Source organism: Myotis yumanensis, unplaced genomic scaffold (genome assembly GCF_028538775.1).
Source record: "Myotis yumanensis isolate MYYU_CA2020_CCGP unplaced genomic scaffold, mMyoYum1.0.hap1 SCAF_14, whole genome shotgun sequence".
In the NCBI taxonomy this organism is placed as follows: domain Eukaryota; kingdom Metazoa; phylum Chordata; class Mammalia; order Chiroptera; family Vespertilionidae; genus Myotis; species Myotis yumanensis.
The window spans coordinates 41,173,331-41,189,907 of NW_027223765.1; the positions used below are offsets into that span (position 1 = coordinate 41,173,331).

At 45.2% G+C, this 16,577-nt stretch overlaps 1 pseudogene; it reads right to left on the minus strand.

Moving 5' to 3' along the window:
* Positions 1-4,025: 4,025 nt before the first annotated feature.
* LOC138992655 (hyaluronidase-3 pseudogene) lies at positions 4,026-10,828 on the minus strand (annotated as a pseudogene).
* Positions 10,829-16,577: the final 5,749 nt, after the last annotated feature.

The window sequence follows — 16,577 nt, forward strand, 5'->3', positions numbered from 1 at the left end:
ACTGGGCAGGTGACTAACATCTCTGAACCTCTGGCTTCTCATTTTAAAAACGGAGATGACAATGGCTAACTCACTAGGTAGGATGTAAAATCTCTACCCAGGACTTAGCACAAAGTGTGAGCACTCAGTACATGCAGAGGTGACAGTGGTGGCAGTGTTACAGTTATTGTTAGCTCCGAAGTTCCACACCAAACACTTACACACATGGACAGTGAGCATCGCTCACCACACACACTGATGGATGGTTAAACTATAACTGAGAGTTCGTTCTTGTTCTGGAAGAACTTTTTTGAGCAGAATGCCGATGAAGAACCAGGTGTTTGTGAAATGTGGCCGCGTTAAGTTAAATGAGCCTTTTCTGGATGCCAGATGGGAACATAAAGCTGTTGGAAACCCCAACAGTCTTTCCTTGTTGGTTTTCACATGACTGACAAATGATTTGACCACAGCACAGAGGGGCTGCCCATGCGTTCCTGTCGCCAGCTCTATTGCTGCTGTTTAGGGAAAGGAGAGATGCTCAAGCAGACACCCATAACCCTTAAAAATAGGCGGCTTGTGATAGAAGCCTCGGAGGAGGCCTTTCATGATGGCACGGCTGAGGGGACATGCTGATTACAGGGTTCTCGGACGGTCCCTTCAGCTGAGTCCAGTCATCCGTGCCTCATGTGTCGGGAAATTGAGTTCCATGGAGAGAGAAGTGGAAGGTACCAACCAAGTTGGGAAAGACCCCCAGAAAGCATTTGAATACATCTACGTATTAGGCTGTTTGGTTTCTGCGTTCCATACAGCAAATGATCAACCCCCTTCCTCATACATATTAAATCTGCTTCCCATGCACGTTAACATATTTTCAAATAAGTTTATGTCAAATTCTTATGGATATTGCCTGCAGCTCCCTAATAAAGCCCAGCTGTAGACCTGGAAACTTAGTCTTTGAACATTTGGAAGCAACTCTGCAGGCTTCCTCCTTTGCTTGAGACACATATGGCCACAGAAAAATAATGTGCCTTTGTGTTTAACCCTTTGGGCCTTCGTGGAGTGTGCTTTAATGTATCTAAAGGTTCCCCAACAATCTCTAAGAGTGAATACACCTCCTGAAAGTCACCCATCGCCCCCTCCAAGTCCTCTGTGAGCCATTCGGCAGTATTGCCTTAAGGTATGGCTAAATATTCCTTTCTGGGTGTGTTTAACTGGAAGCGAATAGGTTTTCAGGTGGTAGTTAGTGTCTTACACGGGTCAGTTGCATAGTACCTGTTCCTGCTATGAAATTAATTAGCCACTTGGTATAAAAACACAGACTAATTAATCACCGTAGTCCAGCTACGCATAGGTAACTATCTTGGAGTATAACTCTCTAGACTTTTTTCAGTACACGAGTATCAAGTTGCATCTTTTACAAAAGTGAGATTATACCCTACACATTGTTTTTAAACCTGCCTTTCTCAAATACCAATATATTGTGGATTTCTATCCATATCGTATCCTTACAAAGGGCTACTTAGGTCTTATTATGTGAATTTCATGTATTTTATTTAACTAGTTTTCTCCTGTTGGACTTTTAGGTCTTAATCCCAGGTATGAACTGGGCTTAGGTTCAGCTTTGTTTACAGAACACTCCAGAGGGTAGTGGCTTAAACACGACGCGATTCTTTCTCCTGATGTCAGGCAGTCCAGAGCTGGGCGGGGATGGCTGGCCGGCACCCAGGGACTTGGGCTTCTTCTACCTTTTCGCTCAGTCATTTTCCCAGAGAGCTTCCATCCTCAGGGCCACTTCTTGGCCCCAAATGACTACAGGAGCTCTGAACATCACATCCAAGTTCGAGGTAGTGCAGAGGAGAAAGGAAGGAAGGGTCCAGAGGGGCCCTCCCCAGATAAGTCAGCTGCCTTTACATAGCCTCCCTCAGTCCCATGCAACACCCCCACTTCCCTGTGGTTGGGCAGACTCGGCTGCAGGGTGGCCGTGAAGAGGAGTCAGAGCGTTCTACTGCTAAGGAAAAAGGGAAAGAAAGGATACCGAGTAGCGACTAGTAGTTTCTGCCACACCGATTTTTGCCTTAAAATCAATGCTGTCATCTATCTCTTCTGGCTAAATATTTTTACACATCCATGATCATTTCCTTAGGATTTATGTTGAGGAAATAATTGTGTCAGGTCAAGGGTAAGCTCATTTAAAAATGTTATCTATTTTTTTGTTGTTATCGCAAAAGCAATGTATGCTTCTTGAAAAACAATCCAAATGTGGGCGAAACATAAGCTGTTTTAATACATAGTGCCACTCCGAAATGTGGTGCCAATCCACATGCATTAGCAGTGCACAGAGGGGGCAGTTCCCTCTATTCTTACCCGGTCCCTCTTGCCCTGTTGTCTTATCAACAAATCTGATAAGTAAAAAATATGTTAATTTGTATTACTTGATTTCTCACCAATGACCTTTGCCTAGTTTTCTAAGTACTCATTTGAAAGATAACTTTAAAAGGTTCCTTTATAGATTGAATATTTGCTTGGTGAGTATCATGTGTTCTAATGTTATTTTTTTTTCAAGTTGTCACTTGTGTTTAACTTTATTTACAGTGTTATTGTCATGTACAATGAAAACATTGTATACACTCAAATCTATCTTTTCCTAGAGGGCTTCTCTATGGTGTAAGTGCTACCACTTAAAAGAAGCAAATACTTTGTATTTTCTGGGGGAAAATGAAAAAGTTCTGTGTTGGATTGGAGTTAAAGTCCATGTGTTGAGGGCCAGCCCTGTTAAGTGGGCAGTCGGTGAGGTGGTGGTCTCCCTTCTTCTCTCCGAGCACAGGGCCTGTGCCCATTACCTAAGACACCCATCAATAAAGCAATATGGGGAGCCTCCCCTTCCGCAATGGTTAGGTTTCAGAGGACTGATATGTAAGCAACATACTTGTTTTACTAGAATTCTATTTTTTTCTTTAACTTACATTATGCCTAATTTTAGGGAAATATTTCACAAACTAGACACGTAAATATTTATTAATTCAAATTCAGCCTCCCAGTGCCTGAGAAGCCGAGTGGAATTGTGGGAAGAATGTGAGCCTTGCAGCCAAATAGCCTGAGTTGAACTCCCACCAGCATTTATTGCTTCTGGAGCTCTAGGCAGGTTATGTGACCTGGCTGGGCCTCAGTTTATCTGGGCAGTTAAAAGGATTATAGAAGGTAGGCGAAGTTAAAGCACCTGACACCACAATTAGCTCCCCGTGATGGAGACCATCAACAGATGTTTCTCTAATCTGCCCAGAAATGAAAGCATTTAAGTGTATTGGTAATTGGTATTACCTTTGGTACTAAGAATTTCTTTACAATAAAAATAATCACATCCATTTTTTTTTTTTTTTTTGTGGTTCACATTTTCAAATACTAAAGTAGCCAGAATATAACAGGACCTCCCTGGCCTTTCCTGCTCCTTCCTTTCTGCCATGGGGTCAGTCTTACATTCCCAGAACATCCTCTCTCCACCCCCAAAATCAATTCCAGTTAATGGGAGGCGAGGGTGGGGTGGGAGGCAGATGGGTTAATACACATTACCCAAGGCCAGGCAGCCAGCAAGTCATTGATTCCTTCTCTTGACTTTTAAGAATTAAAATTGTTCCGATCTCTTAGACTGAATAGGATCTTACACATCCTCCAGGAGGAGAGGGCCAAGAGTTTTTGTTTATGGTCTGGCCGGACCTGGAGAAACGAAGCCCAAAGGAAGAAAGGGCTTGCGTAGAATTTGCCGTTCATGGTGGGGCGGAAACCAGGGGTGCAGGTCCAGGTGCCCCTTCTGCCCTCCACGTCCCGCCCTCCACGTCCTTCTGTGCTGACGACCTGACACGGTGAGTCGCTCCCAAGCGTTAGCATCAGAGGTCAAGACATCCATTAGTTGCAGCCTTGAGAAGAGCCGTTTTGTTTCCAGGGGGAATCATATGCCAGATGAATAGGAACATTAGTGATTTTCATTTGCTCTGCGCTAATTTCTCTTGAGAAAGGTAAGCGGACCTTTTAAAGCCACAAGCTGGCAGCTTTCATTCTGTGCTATTTCCGAGGTCTTGGCAGAAGAGCTGACTCTCCAGCCCAGATCTCTGAGAACGCCGCAGAATCTGGTGCAGGCTGTTCCTGTGAACTAAGATTTTGACAAGCATCCACAGTATCTGGGCGATATGGAGGGGAACGGGAGCGCGTGCTGAGGCCCCAAAGTCCACGTCGCTTCCAGCACTGGGCTGATCAACAGCCAAACAAAGCACTCGGGGACGTCCTGGGCAGGGTTCTTGCCGGTGAGGTGGGTGTGGAGGGAGCGGGGAGGTGAGGCCTGCTAGACGTGGTGACCTGCCACGTGCCAGCCAGGGTCTCCCAGCTGTGGAGAGCATGGTTCATAAATATCAATTACCACTTGTCCATCTGGGCCTGGCAGGTTCTATGAGTTTCCAAGCAAAATAGCTTTAATAATTTCATCGGTGGAATTCGCTAACCTGGAGTTTTAGTTTAATCCCAGGAAGCTCATGTAATGTGCATTTGGGTGATAAGTGGGTGGGCTGTGGTGCCTTTGGGAAAACTGGTTTGATCCAAAAATTTATTAGTAAATTTAAAATTGAAAAAATGATTCTGGCACTAGACAGTTTCCTCTGGCTTTTTCGTCCTTTTGGAATGCCCAAGCAGCTTAGGGGGTAAAACGCTCTGGGACACAATCCAAAGTTCACATTCGCTGTAGTAGAGAGAGGGCCTCTGACCCACTCTCCCTGGCATCCCTGACCCCTGTGTCTTATCGAAGTGCCAGTCTTCACCACGATGGATGTTAACCGAGGAGCTGGAGTCCCGGGGCCTGTGGCTGGAATGCTAACATTTCAGGGTGTGTCCGATGAGTTACTGGAACAGGTGACCAATCTGTGTTTCTCTGAAGGAGTTAATGTAGAGTGGCCAGTGTGGCTCAGTGGATTGAGCATCATCCCATGCACCAAGAGGTATTGGTTCAATTCCCGGTCAGGACACATGCCCGGGTTGTGGGCTCGATCTCCAGTAGTGGGCATGCAGGAGGCAACCAATCAAATGTTTCTCTTTCATTGATGTTTCTAGCTCTCTCTCCCTCTCCCTTCCTCTCTTTCTAAAATCAATAAAAAACACATTTCTTTTAAAAAGTTAATGTGCATCACAAAAGGGACTTGCTCAGAGAAGAGATGGGGACAAGGGAGGAGAGGAGAACAGCATGTTATATGCTTCAAGCACGAGTCCTCCCAGCAGGCCCCTGGACCTCATCTGAGCCCCATGGAGAGGGCGGCAGGCACTAGCCAAGCAGTCGTTCTCATTAGGATTGTGGCCTGTGGCAGCGCCAGCCGTGCCACTTCAAGGCCAGGAGACTGAGGACAGCACAGACCGGGACAGGGAGTGCCACACAGTGAGAGCTCCAGGGAACCTGGCTCTGTGTTGGCACCCAGCGGGAATCGCTCTGGGCTCTCTTCAGCTAGCACCCTGGCACGGACAACAGTGTTCCCATGGAGGGCAGCCAGCAGCAATGGTCGGAATGAGTCTGGCCCTTTCTTGGCTCTGTGGAGAGTTGACATCAACGAGGGGCTCAAATAGAACCAAAGGGCTGTTTGTGACTCAGGCAAGACACCTCCGGATCTCTCTGAAGTAACTAGATAGGACTGTGTGGACAGAGGCCAGGGAATTTGGGGCCCTGTTACTGAGACTTGCTCAGAGCCTGGGGAAGCTCACGCTCTTCTGCATTCTCTTCCTTCCTCCAGAACAGGAGCCACCAAGGAGTGTGAGGGACATGGGCAATGGTGCCAGGGCTCTGGGATTCTCTTCAAACTGTCCTCAAAGTTCCCTGCCCCTTTCACGGCTGCTCCTTCCCTTCCTTCTGCACTAGCCCTTTCATGTTGCTGTTGACGGTTCTCCTAACTGTTGTTTCCCATCACACTGACTCAGTTTCTCACATTTGTGCTGGTGCTTCTTCATCATTGTGGATCTTGTGTGTGTGTGTGAAAGAAAAAGTGACTTTCTGATGAAAGCAAAGGACAGATAACAGTTTAGCACATATAGACCTTGGCCAAGACCTTGGGGCCCGCCTGCCCTTGGACAGGTCTCCTGCCTTGTCTCCGAGGATCCAGTGTTGTGTAGGAACAGAGCCCTGGGATGGCAACCCTAACCCTGGGGAACCCCGTCTCTCTCTGGGGCTGCTTCCTTGTTAGGAGGGATCAGCTAATCTCAGAGGGCCTTTGGTTTTGAAATGGTGTAAATGTCTTTTTCTGGCCCCTTTCACTCCCCAGGGATCCCATGAAAAGTAGGGTGTGTGCATGGGAGGACTGGCTAAGCTAAATACAAAAGTGGGGCAGAATCCTCCAGGACCGAGAAATGGCAGTGGGGACAAGAGGCTCACAGCAAGTGATTCCTGGCTTTGTACTGTTTCTTCAGGTCCAAGTTCAGGTCTAGGCTCCCAGCAGGTGGGGTCTGCCCAGCTTCAGTAGCAGGGGCAGCTGAAGGCCTCCCAGGCTCCAAGGCTGCCACCTGGCTGCAGGTGCAGAAAGGCTTCCAGCAGTCCTGGGTCTCGCCGGGCACAGCACCCATAGCGGTGGCACCGTGCTGACTGCAGGCTGTGGCCACCTAGTCACATTGATCACATAGGGGCCCAAGGTGTCCACCAGGTAGTCATGAAGATGCTAGCACTTCTCCTGGAACAGGAACCTCCCTGAGCTCTGGTGTGTGAGGCAGGCATGGGCCAGGACAGGCAGGGATGTGGGTGCCTAGCGCCTGCCATGAGGAGGGCCTCCTCCAGGTGGCATTGGACAAATGCCTGGTGGTGAGCAGGCGGCAGCCTGGGTGGGAGGTGGATGCTGGGGGAGAGGGCTCCGGAGGTGGCCAGAGCCAAAGCAGTTGGGTTTTGTGGGCAAAGGTGGCTAGGTGGCAGTGGCCTGTGTAATTGGAAGCCAGACTGTGCCAGCCATTGCCACAGGCCAGGAAGCGATAGAAGCCCCAGAGCCCACAGGGCTGCAGTGTCTGGCCCAGCCACAGTGTGCCCTCCATCAGTGCACGGGCTGCTGTTCAAAGCCAGTGCAGGCCTGTGGAGCTGCTCCTGGGAGTCCAGGTTGGGGAATACCGGTTGTGTTCAAGCCCATGAGGCTGCCTGATAGGTCCGGGGTGGGGTGGCCCCAGTTCCCAGGCCAGAGTGGACACTACTCTTCCCAGTCCAGCATTGCCAGCTTCCAGGCTGCGGTGGATCTGGTAGGTAGCCCGTGCCAGGTGGTGGACAAGGAACAGCCTGAGGGACACCCCATTGTGAGCTCTGCCTCTGGGCCCAAGGTAGGAATAGAGGTTGAGCTGGTTCTTGTAGAAGATGGTGATATTCTGGCCATGGAAACTCTGGCCATGGTTGGCTGTGATGCCCAGGGCCTCTAGTGGCAGGTGCATGCCAAAGTGGGCCCCTACTGTGTGCTGAAGGTACATTCTACAGCACAGAGAGGGAGTGTCCAGGGGCCTGCAGCAGGGGCTGGCCACTCCTCAGGCCCAGGGCCACCCCTAGCACCAGGGCCGGGCTAGCTGCATGGTCATGCCCCAGTAATGGAAAAAGGTTGAAGCTGGATTGCAGGATGCTTGGTGTCCTGGCCCCGCACAGATCCAGATCTCACCATTGTAGATCTTGATGCCAAACCCATCCCTGCCAAGGTAGTGAGCCCTCTCTCTATTTGAGTATTAGGCTCCTCATACTTTTGCTTCCTAATCTTCTTACAGCCTTCCCATTCAATGCACTTAAGAACAAACTACTACCAAGCATAGTAACAGGACATGTGAACAGTTTTGCAAAGCATCTCATGAAAGAGTAAAAGAGGTTCATCTCTAATTCCTTTGCTATTGGAGAATTCTCTATTCCATACCCCTTTTCTTATGGCTCATTTTTTGCATTCATTTAAAAATTTCACATTCTTAACTCTAGCATTTCTCCTTCCAGACTGGAATTCCATGAAACAATCCAATACTCTCAGGTTTTCCTTATGAAACAGAAGCAGTAGCTTCTGTTTGTTTAAACTTAGAAAAATCAATGATTTCAAATTGCAAATTCAGTTAAAATTTACTTTGCAGTAATGTTGTAGGATAATATTGCCAGAGTTTGGAAGCAGAAAGCAAATGAGGCAGGAAAACAAGATAATCGAGAGGATGATAGAACAGGATGTCTGATTAGTGAAGCACAATTACACGGAATAAATACAGTATCGATTTTGTGTAAACATCACCCACAGAAGGGGAAGAAAGGAGGGTGCTTTGTCATCTTTCCTTTTTCATTTCTATTTTTCAAGATATTTTCAAGTTCTCTGAACTATATTAGTTTTTTGAGAAAATACAATTCTGATTGAGATGATTGATATTGCTTTACATGCTCCGGCCTTCCTTCTTTGGAAATATATTTCTTCTGAGCCCCCATAGCTCGGTGTCAGGTCCACTCTTTGGCTATTTTTCACTGTCGGTCAGCATGATGTTATAGGTATTTGTTGTGTTCATGTCTTCACTCCTTTGCTGAATTGTGAATTTATTCAGAGCAGACACAGACTCTCTGTGCTTTATCAACAGTGAATTCCTTAGTGGCATGAGTAGGTGGAGTTCTTATTTTAAGAATACGATTTTAAAAATGGAATTATAAAATAATTTTATAATGAGAAATTTTCACGTGGAATGCATGTCTTGGTGACTCTGAGATAAAGAATACATACTCCATTTATATCTTTAATAATTTTTAGGAGAAAAACATGGATCTTTCCACTGTAAACCAGTTTTTTTTTCTTAGTTACTTATATTTGTTTATGGTTCTTAGGGAATATATCAAATTTACACACGCACACACATGTGCACACACACACTTGAAAGGAGTAGGGATCCCACTGTTCCCGTGGAGGGGAGCAGATGAGTCACCAATTCTAGCAATTGAATACAAAGGTTTGTTGTTCCCAGCGGGCTGGGGATCACAATTCTCAAGGAATGAGTTTGGTGACAGGGGCCTCTTGGTGCTTAAAGGCAGGAACCCCCTGGGAGAAGGGAGGTCTGGATGTGGCCCTGGTTGACCAGCAAGCCCTCCCAGCTGTACTTGTCCAAATGAGAGCACAAGGGAATACAGAAATGGTTCTATCTCTTTCTCTACTTTTTTGGTGTTGGGTGAATCTGAATCTGTCTGAGGATTCTTCACCTGGTTTTTAGCTTAGCTCTTTTGAACTCAAGGAGTCTTTGGAAATTTAATTGTATATGCAAACTTACAGAAAGAATCTTGGATATTCCTTTGGTACTTCATGGAAGACTGTTGCTAGGGGAGGAATTCCTAACTTCATTTAAGTTATACACTCTGTTTTGTTATTTTTTAGATAGACTGTAGGTAGAGCAGAGGCAGGTGCTCAGGGCCTGTAGCCAGATCAACTTTGGATTAGGCTCCACCACACACTTGCTGTGTAGAGGCCAATTTACCATGAAGCTGGTAACTATTCAGTTCTAGGGTGTCTTCCTTCCCAGAGGGGCCCTAGCTAATAGTTAATTAGTGAAGACGACTGTCTTTTCCAGTCGGACTACCTCTTGGCCTCCCTTTACTTTGTGTGGATGGTATTGGAACAGCCCGGGGTATTTTCAGGATCTGGCTAAAGGCAAGTTCAGTAAAGAATATGCCATTTTTCCCTGGCCTGGTGGCTCAGTTGGTTGAAGCATCGTCCCATACACCAAAAGGTTGTGGGTTCAATTCCCAGTCAGGGCACATATCTACGTTGTGGGTTTGCTCCCCGTTTGGGGCCCATGTGGGAGGCAACCGATCAATGTTTCTCTCTCTCTCTCTCTCTCTCTCTCTCAAATTAATAAAAACAGATCCTCAGGTGAGGATTAAAAAAAAATATGCCATTTTAACTGCAATTTGAAAAGTCATTTTGAAATGTGTCAATAAAACAAGTGAAAAATTACAGTCTTCTGATTTGTACTAAGGTGAATTGTCCTTTTTTTGTTTGGTCATCTTTAAACTTAATTAAAGAACTGAAAGAAAATTCATAGAAAGATAGAAATGTGAAATAGAAGTGACAAAGATGAACAATAAAATCAATAGACACCGAGAAGCAAATTATAACAAAAATTTTCAGATCATTTAAACTCATTAATTAGCAGAAAGAGTAATTTTATTCACTCATTTAGTAAGAAATATTGACTAGAAATAATGAACAGCACATGTTTTGATAATGGAATTAAATGAAAAGGAGTGAATATGAGCATATTGGGAAAAGATTTAAGCTACTTGCTTATATGACCCAGACCAAAGATCACATGAAATTCATAAGTTGCTATAGTGATGCAAACAGGTTCATGGGTGTTGTCAACTCAGTGATATTGATTCAAGATTAGTCATTGACAAGAAAAGTTAAAATACTCTAAAATCTTATGGCTCCGATATAAAAGAAACTTGATAGAGCTTTTATCTGAATTTGACAATCCTAAGGACTTACCTGGTAGCACCTGTAATGAGTTGTGAAGCTGGAAGATATTTCCCTAACTATCTATATATATAAAACCCTAATATGCAAATAGACCAAATGACAGAACAACTGAACAACTGGTTGCTATGACATGCGCTGACCACCAGGGGGTGCACTCAGAACATGGCAGGCATTGGCCATGGTGGGATGGTGGAGCAGGTGAGTGGGACACCAGACCAAGTTGGGTCGCTGGTGGCTGTCATCAGAGCAAGCCTCTGGTGGTTACTGAAAATTCTTTGCTCCCACGTGCCATAGTCCCACCAGGTGGTTGCACCTGCTGCCAGTGCCAGAGCCATCACTCGCATCCCTGCCAGCATCTGGCTCAGGCCCTGATCGCTCGGCGCCATCAGCGGGTGCAAGCAGCGGCTGCTGTCCTGATTGCCCCTGAGGGCTTCTCTACCTCCCCCTGATTCTGAGAGGCCTTTAAGGCAGCAGCTACCACTTGCACCCACTGACAGTGCTGGCCCTGCTCGCACTCGCTGCTGGTGCTAGCCCCAATTGCTCTGCGCTGTCAGTGGGTGCGAGTGGGGCTGGAGCCATCAGCATGTGGGAGCAGTGGTGGAAGCAACAGCGGGAGTGGGACTGCTGGCAGACAGGGGACCGGGGGCTGTGGCAGGAGGGGCCGGGCGGGGGCTTGGAGGATGGGCCGAGACCCGCCCCTGTGCCCACCACAGCCTCACAGCCCATAGTTCCTTTCAAGGTGCAGGAATTTGTGCACTGGGCCCCTAGTCAATAATAAAAGCAAGTTTTGATCAACCACAATACAGGAAAGATAAATTATCTTTCATCCTCTTTATATAAAATATGTAGCCAAAAAATGCAAGAAAAAAATATGGTAGAGGTATATCAGGCAGATGATAAAAATTCCTGTGATTTTTACAATTTTATGGTATTTGTAATACTTTTACATTTGTAATTTGTGGCAATTTCTTTCCTCATTCTAAGTCAGTAGTTTTCAACCATGTGCTGCCAAGAATTTTTAAAACAAGCGATACCTGACTATTTAGTTAGGGGCACTGACCTCTTTTTTCTTAGATTATCAAATAGAAAAATCACAACAGCCAGCACAACCATAGCCATCAGTTGTGAATGCTCTGTCTTGAACCATAAATATATAGGTCATATAATAGAGCTGCATCTTATTGGTCATGTCACATAACAAGGTTGCATCTGATTGGTTAATTCTTGGTACCAGAAATTCTTATATACAAATGTAGACACCTGTTTTTTAAAAAAATATATTTTATTGATTTTTTACAGAGAGAAAGGGAGAGGGATAGAGAGTTAGAAACATCGATGAGAGAGAAACATCGACCAGCTGCCTCCTGCACACTCCCTACTGGGGATGTGTCCGCAACCAAATCGGACATGCCCTTGACCGGAATCGAACCTGAGACCCTTCAGTCCGCAGGCCGACGCTCTATCTACTGAGCCAAACCAGTTAGGGCGACAACTGATTTTTTAAAAAGTCACTTTGGAGCAAAAGGGGTAGGTAGCTCATTATTATTTATTCATTTTGTTTAGTAAATAAATCAACATTATACCTGTGTTTTTTTGTTTGTTTGTTTTGTTTTTTTGTCAGACTAGTGCAGGGTTTTCTGCACTAATAGCTTCCCAAAGCACAGCTTTCTAAAGCTGGCGAGGGGTCAAGAAAGGAGGCAGCTTGCACGATTCTGAGGACCAGAGGGTTGGTTTTCCACTTGGATTCTTTGAGTCCAAGCATCTGCTGAAATTTATTTATAGGTTTACAGAAAGGGTCTTGGTTATTCTACAGCAGAAGCCCAGTGTCCTGGCTTTGGTCCAGCTTTTGAAAGCTGAAATGTTTGACTCTTTTTGTTTTATTTTAAGACTATGCTCTACTGGTGGAATCAAATGAGGAAACAGTGAGTTGTGAGCACAATGCTTTTTTTTTTTTTTGAATATAGATGGCTTGGTCAGAAGTCTGAAAATCTTTCCCAGAATCTCTTCTTGTGCTGTGAATCTGTTTCTGACACCATCTCACCGACAGACTGTCAGTTCTGGGGGCTTCTTCTTGAACAAACCCAGATATAGACTCTGAGCCCCTTCAGGGCAAGAACCTTCAGGGCAAGTCCTAGAAGCAGCAGGGTGCCTAGTACTTAGTAGGTGCCCAGTAAATATTTCTCGAGTGAATGAGTGGATGGTGAATGAATGAAGGACCATCATTAGGACCCTCAACAGCATTTTCAAGATGGAGAAGAAGGCCTCTCTATCAAATAAGTTTGTACGGTATTTATTTAAGGGATAGTAAGGAAGACTCTGTTAAAGTTTACTTAAAAAATAAATGTGTTTTGAGAGTAAACCAGTTCACAGTTGATATAGAATAAAGTGCTTTGCAGCTCTAGGTGCATTTCTCCAAACGGGAAACATTTAAATACATATCAAGGTAATTGAGTTGTTTGGTAGAAGTCAGTAGAGGCCCATAATTTAGCCCATGGGATTTATAAGACAGAGAGTCTGGCCTCTAAACCCAGTTCTGACATGTATAGGCTTGTGGTCTTGCCTAAATTACCTAAGCTCTCTGAATTTTCTCATTCCTATAATGGGAATAATAATAATGACTTCATAGGGTTGTTGGGAAGATTGAATTAGATAATGCTTGGGACAGAGTAAGTGCTGAATAAAAACTTCTCCCCATCCCCCCTCCTCCCTCTTTTCTTCCTTGCTGAATGCCCTGGGCTTTGGTGTTTTTCTCCTGCTCACTTCCGCAGTTGGTCTTCCCCGGAAGCAACTTAGAGTCTGGGCAATTTTCTGGAGGACACTGTTCAGCCCTACCTGACAATAACATTTTTGCATAACCTTTGGATAGTCAAAGAGGAAACACATAAAGATTTATATCCCTACATTTTACACACGGGTCCGGCACTTACAATTTTGCTCATTTAATGAGTGGCCATTCCTTTCCCACACCCTCATGCCCCCAGGTTGGGTTTCACCAGCATTTCAAGCCCGCTGGGATTGCTCTGTGCTCCTTGCTCTCCTTGGAATGCAAGCCTACTTTTATTTTCCTCTTCAGAGATTTTACTAGGTGAGACATTGACATTGAAGACAGTTTCCTAAGGGCTTGGGCCTTGAAGGTGACTGACTTTTTAAAATCTATTCGTGACTTAGAAAAGCCGAGCAAAACTCACCCTAATGGAGAGCCCACACGCTCTCAAGCGGCCCTTTCTCCTGGCTCCTCCATGACAGTCCAAGGTCAAGCTCATTCGTGGTGGTGGCTCGATTTTGCTCATTTTGTACATTATTTATGTAACATGCGGGTTGTGAGGGAGTGTGGATGTAGATGACTCATAGGCACAAGCAGTTGGAAACAGATTGCAGAACCCAGCTCCTTTACCGGGGTGTCCCCCACCCTCCGCCCCCCAAGTTACTTCATATGCTACTTCTTGCATGCCCTGCAGTGCTACTCAGGATACATGCAGTCCTTGCCCCCACCCCCCCTCCCCGCCGCCAAACCCCTATGGAGCAGGAGGCACATGACCCTTTAGAGACTCAACCTGCAGCAGATTCTGGGGACACACCCACCTCTCAAGATGGAATTCTCATGAAAAAAATCTAAACCATAAAAAAGCATAAGGAATTCTGAGAAAGTTATGATGACTACTTCAGTGCCTATTTTTTGAAATATCAAGTTCTTAAAAAAAGTTTCTTATTTTTGTGCTGTTGCCCCTGCTTTTCTCGGCTGTGCCTGGCACCTGCCTGTTGGGAAGCCCGATGCCTGGTAGCATGCTGTTTTCTCATGGCTAAACTGCAAAGGAACCGTTTCTCAACTTTTTAAAAGTTTTGTCTCACCTGGAAGACCTGATTTCAGGTGACATTCAACATTGTCTGGTGCCCTGGGGAGAACACAGACTGTGAACTTGGACAACCTTGGTCAGGTGACCTGTTAGCTCTGTGTATCAGTTATCTATTGTGAAGGTAATGCCCTGGAACAAAACCCATCAAAACCTCTGTGGCATACAAAGCATTTATTGCTCATGCTTCAGGGGTGGTCAGCTGAGCAGCTCTGTTGACCTTAAACAAGCTTATTCACCACTTGCTGACCACTGATCCAGGATGGCCTAGGCTGGGGTCACGGGGTGTCTTGAACTTGTGCCACATAGCTCCCACCCTCCAGCAGGCTGGTCTGGGCATACTCCCTTGGCATGGCAGGTCAAGAGTGAGAATAGGCCCAGTCACACAAGTACTTTTAAAGCCTTGGGTAGTGCATCATATTTGCTAACATCTCATTGGCCAAAGAAAGTCAAATGGCTGAGCCCAGAGTTGGAGTCAGCAGTTCTCAACCTGTGGGTCGTGAACAATGAAAATACATCCTGCATATCAGATATTTACATTACGATTCATAACAGTAGCAAAATTACAGTTATAAAGTAGCAACGAAAATAATTTTATGGTTGGGGGTCACCACAACATGAGGAACTGTATGAAAGGGTTGCGACATTAGGAAGGTTGAGAACCACTGGAGATGGACATACATATTTACATGGCAAAAGGCTTAGAAATAGAAAGAAGTGAAGAATTGGGTCATTTTTATAATGCACTACACTGAGTGACCATGGGAAAATTAACTGACCTCTCTGAGCCCAATTTCCCCTTTCTTTTGAAATAGAGCTTATGACCCCTAGCCATGAAGCTTGTGTGAGGATCAAATGAGAGAACTGGGTTGAATAGATGTGATTAATGGCTATTTAAGCTGACAAACGTGCTATGAAACTTGAAACTGATATTAACCAGTTTTCCAGGCTAAGGAGGGTAAATACACATTCCTGTGGCTACTTTCTCCATTAGCAGATTAGCTATTGCATTAGCCAGGGTTCTTTAGAGAAATAGAATCAATAGGATGTCTCTTTCTCTCTCTCTCTCTCTCTCTCTCTCTCTCTCTATATATATATATATATATATATATATGGATATGGATACAGACACAGATATATATGTCTGTATCCATATCCATATCCATATCCATATCCATATCCATATCCATATGCATATCCATATCCATATGCATATCCATATCCATATGTATATCCATATCCATATCTATCTATACAGAGATATTTATTTTAAGGAATTGATTTTAGAGGCTTGGTGGGCCCAAAATCTGATGGGGAGGCTGGTGGGCTGGAGACTCAGGAGAGAGTTGCAGTTCAAGTTCAAAGGCAGTCAGTTGGCAGAAGTCCATCTTGCTCAGGGGAGTCTTGGTTCTTTTAAGCCACCAGCAGTCTTCAGCCATTTGGATGAGGCCCACCCACATTATGGAGGGCAATCTGCTTTACTCAGAGTTCACCCATTTAAATGTTAATCTCATCCAAAAACACTCTCAAAGAAACATTCCGAATAATGTTTGCCCAAATATCTGAGCACCATGACCTAGCCAAGTTGACATACAAAATTAATCATCACAGGCCCTAAAGATGTGGGTCTATAATTAATTGTGCATTTAACATATCCAACAAGTATTTAACGACTACTTACTATGTGCCTGGAACTATATTTATCCACTGGAATATAGCAGTAATAAACAAGTAGCCCTGCCTTGAAAGGACTTTTTGCATGCATTATTTCATTCAATCCCCAAAAAAACCTGATAGGCAAGCATTTTTGTCCCTGTTGTACAGATGAGGAAGATGAGGTTTGCAGAGATCAAGTGAGCTATTTATATAGTAAATGCAGGGCCTCAATCGAGTTCTGCCTGATGCCAAGCCCAGGCTGCTGATGGCTTCACGTTTCACTCATGCCTTGTACCGTGGCTTCTCCCAGACAGGATCATGGAGGAGGAGCAGGACAGAGTGAGCCTGAAGTCAGCCTAGAACAGGGGTGGGCAAACTTTTTGACGCGAGGGTCACAATGGGTTCTTAAACTGGACCGGAGGGCCGGAACAAAAGCATGGATGGAGTGTTTGTGTGAACTAATATAAATTCAAAGTAAACATCATTACATAAAAGGGTACGGTCTTTTTTTTTTTTTAGTTTTATTCATTTCAAACGGGCCGGATCCGGCCCGCGGGCCGTAGTTTGCCCACAGCTGCCCTAGAAGGTGACATCGGGAAATTTGGGAGAGCTCTGCTGCTCTCTGAGA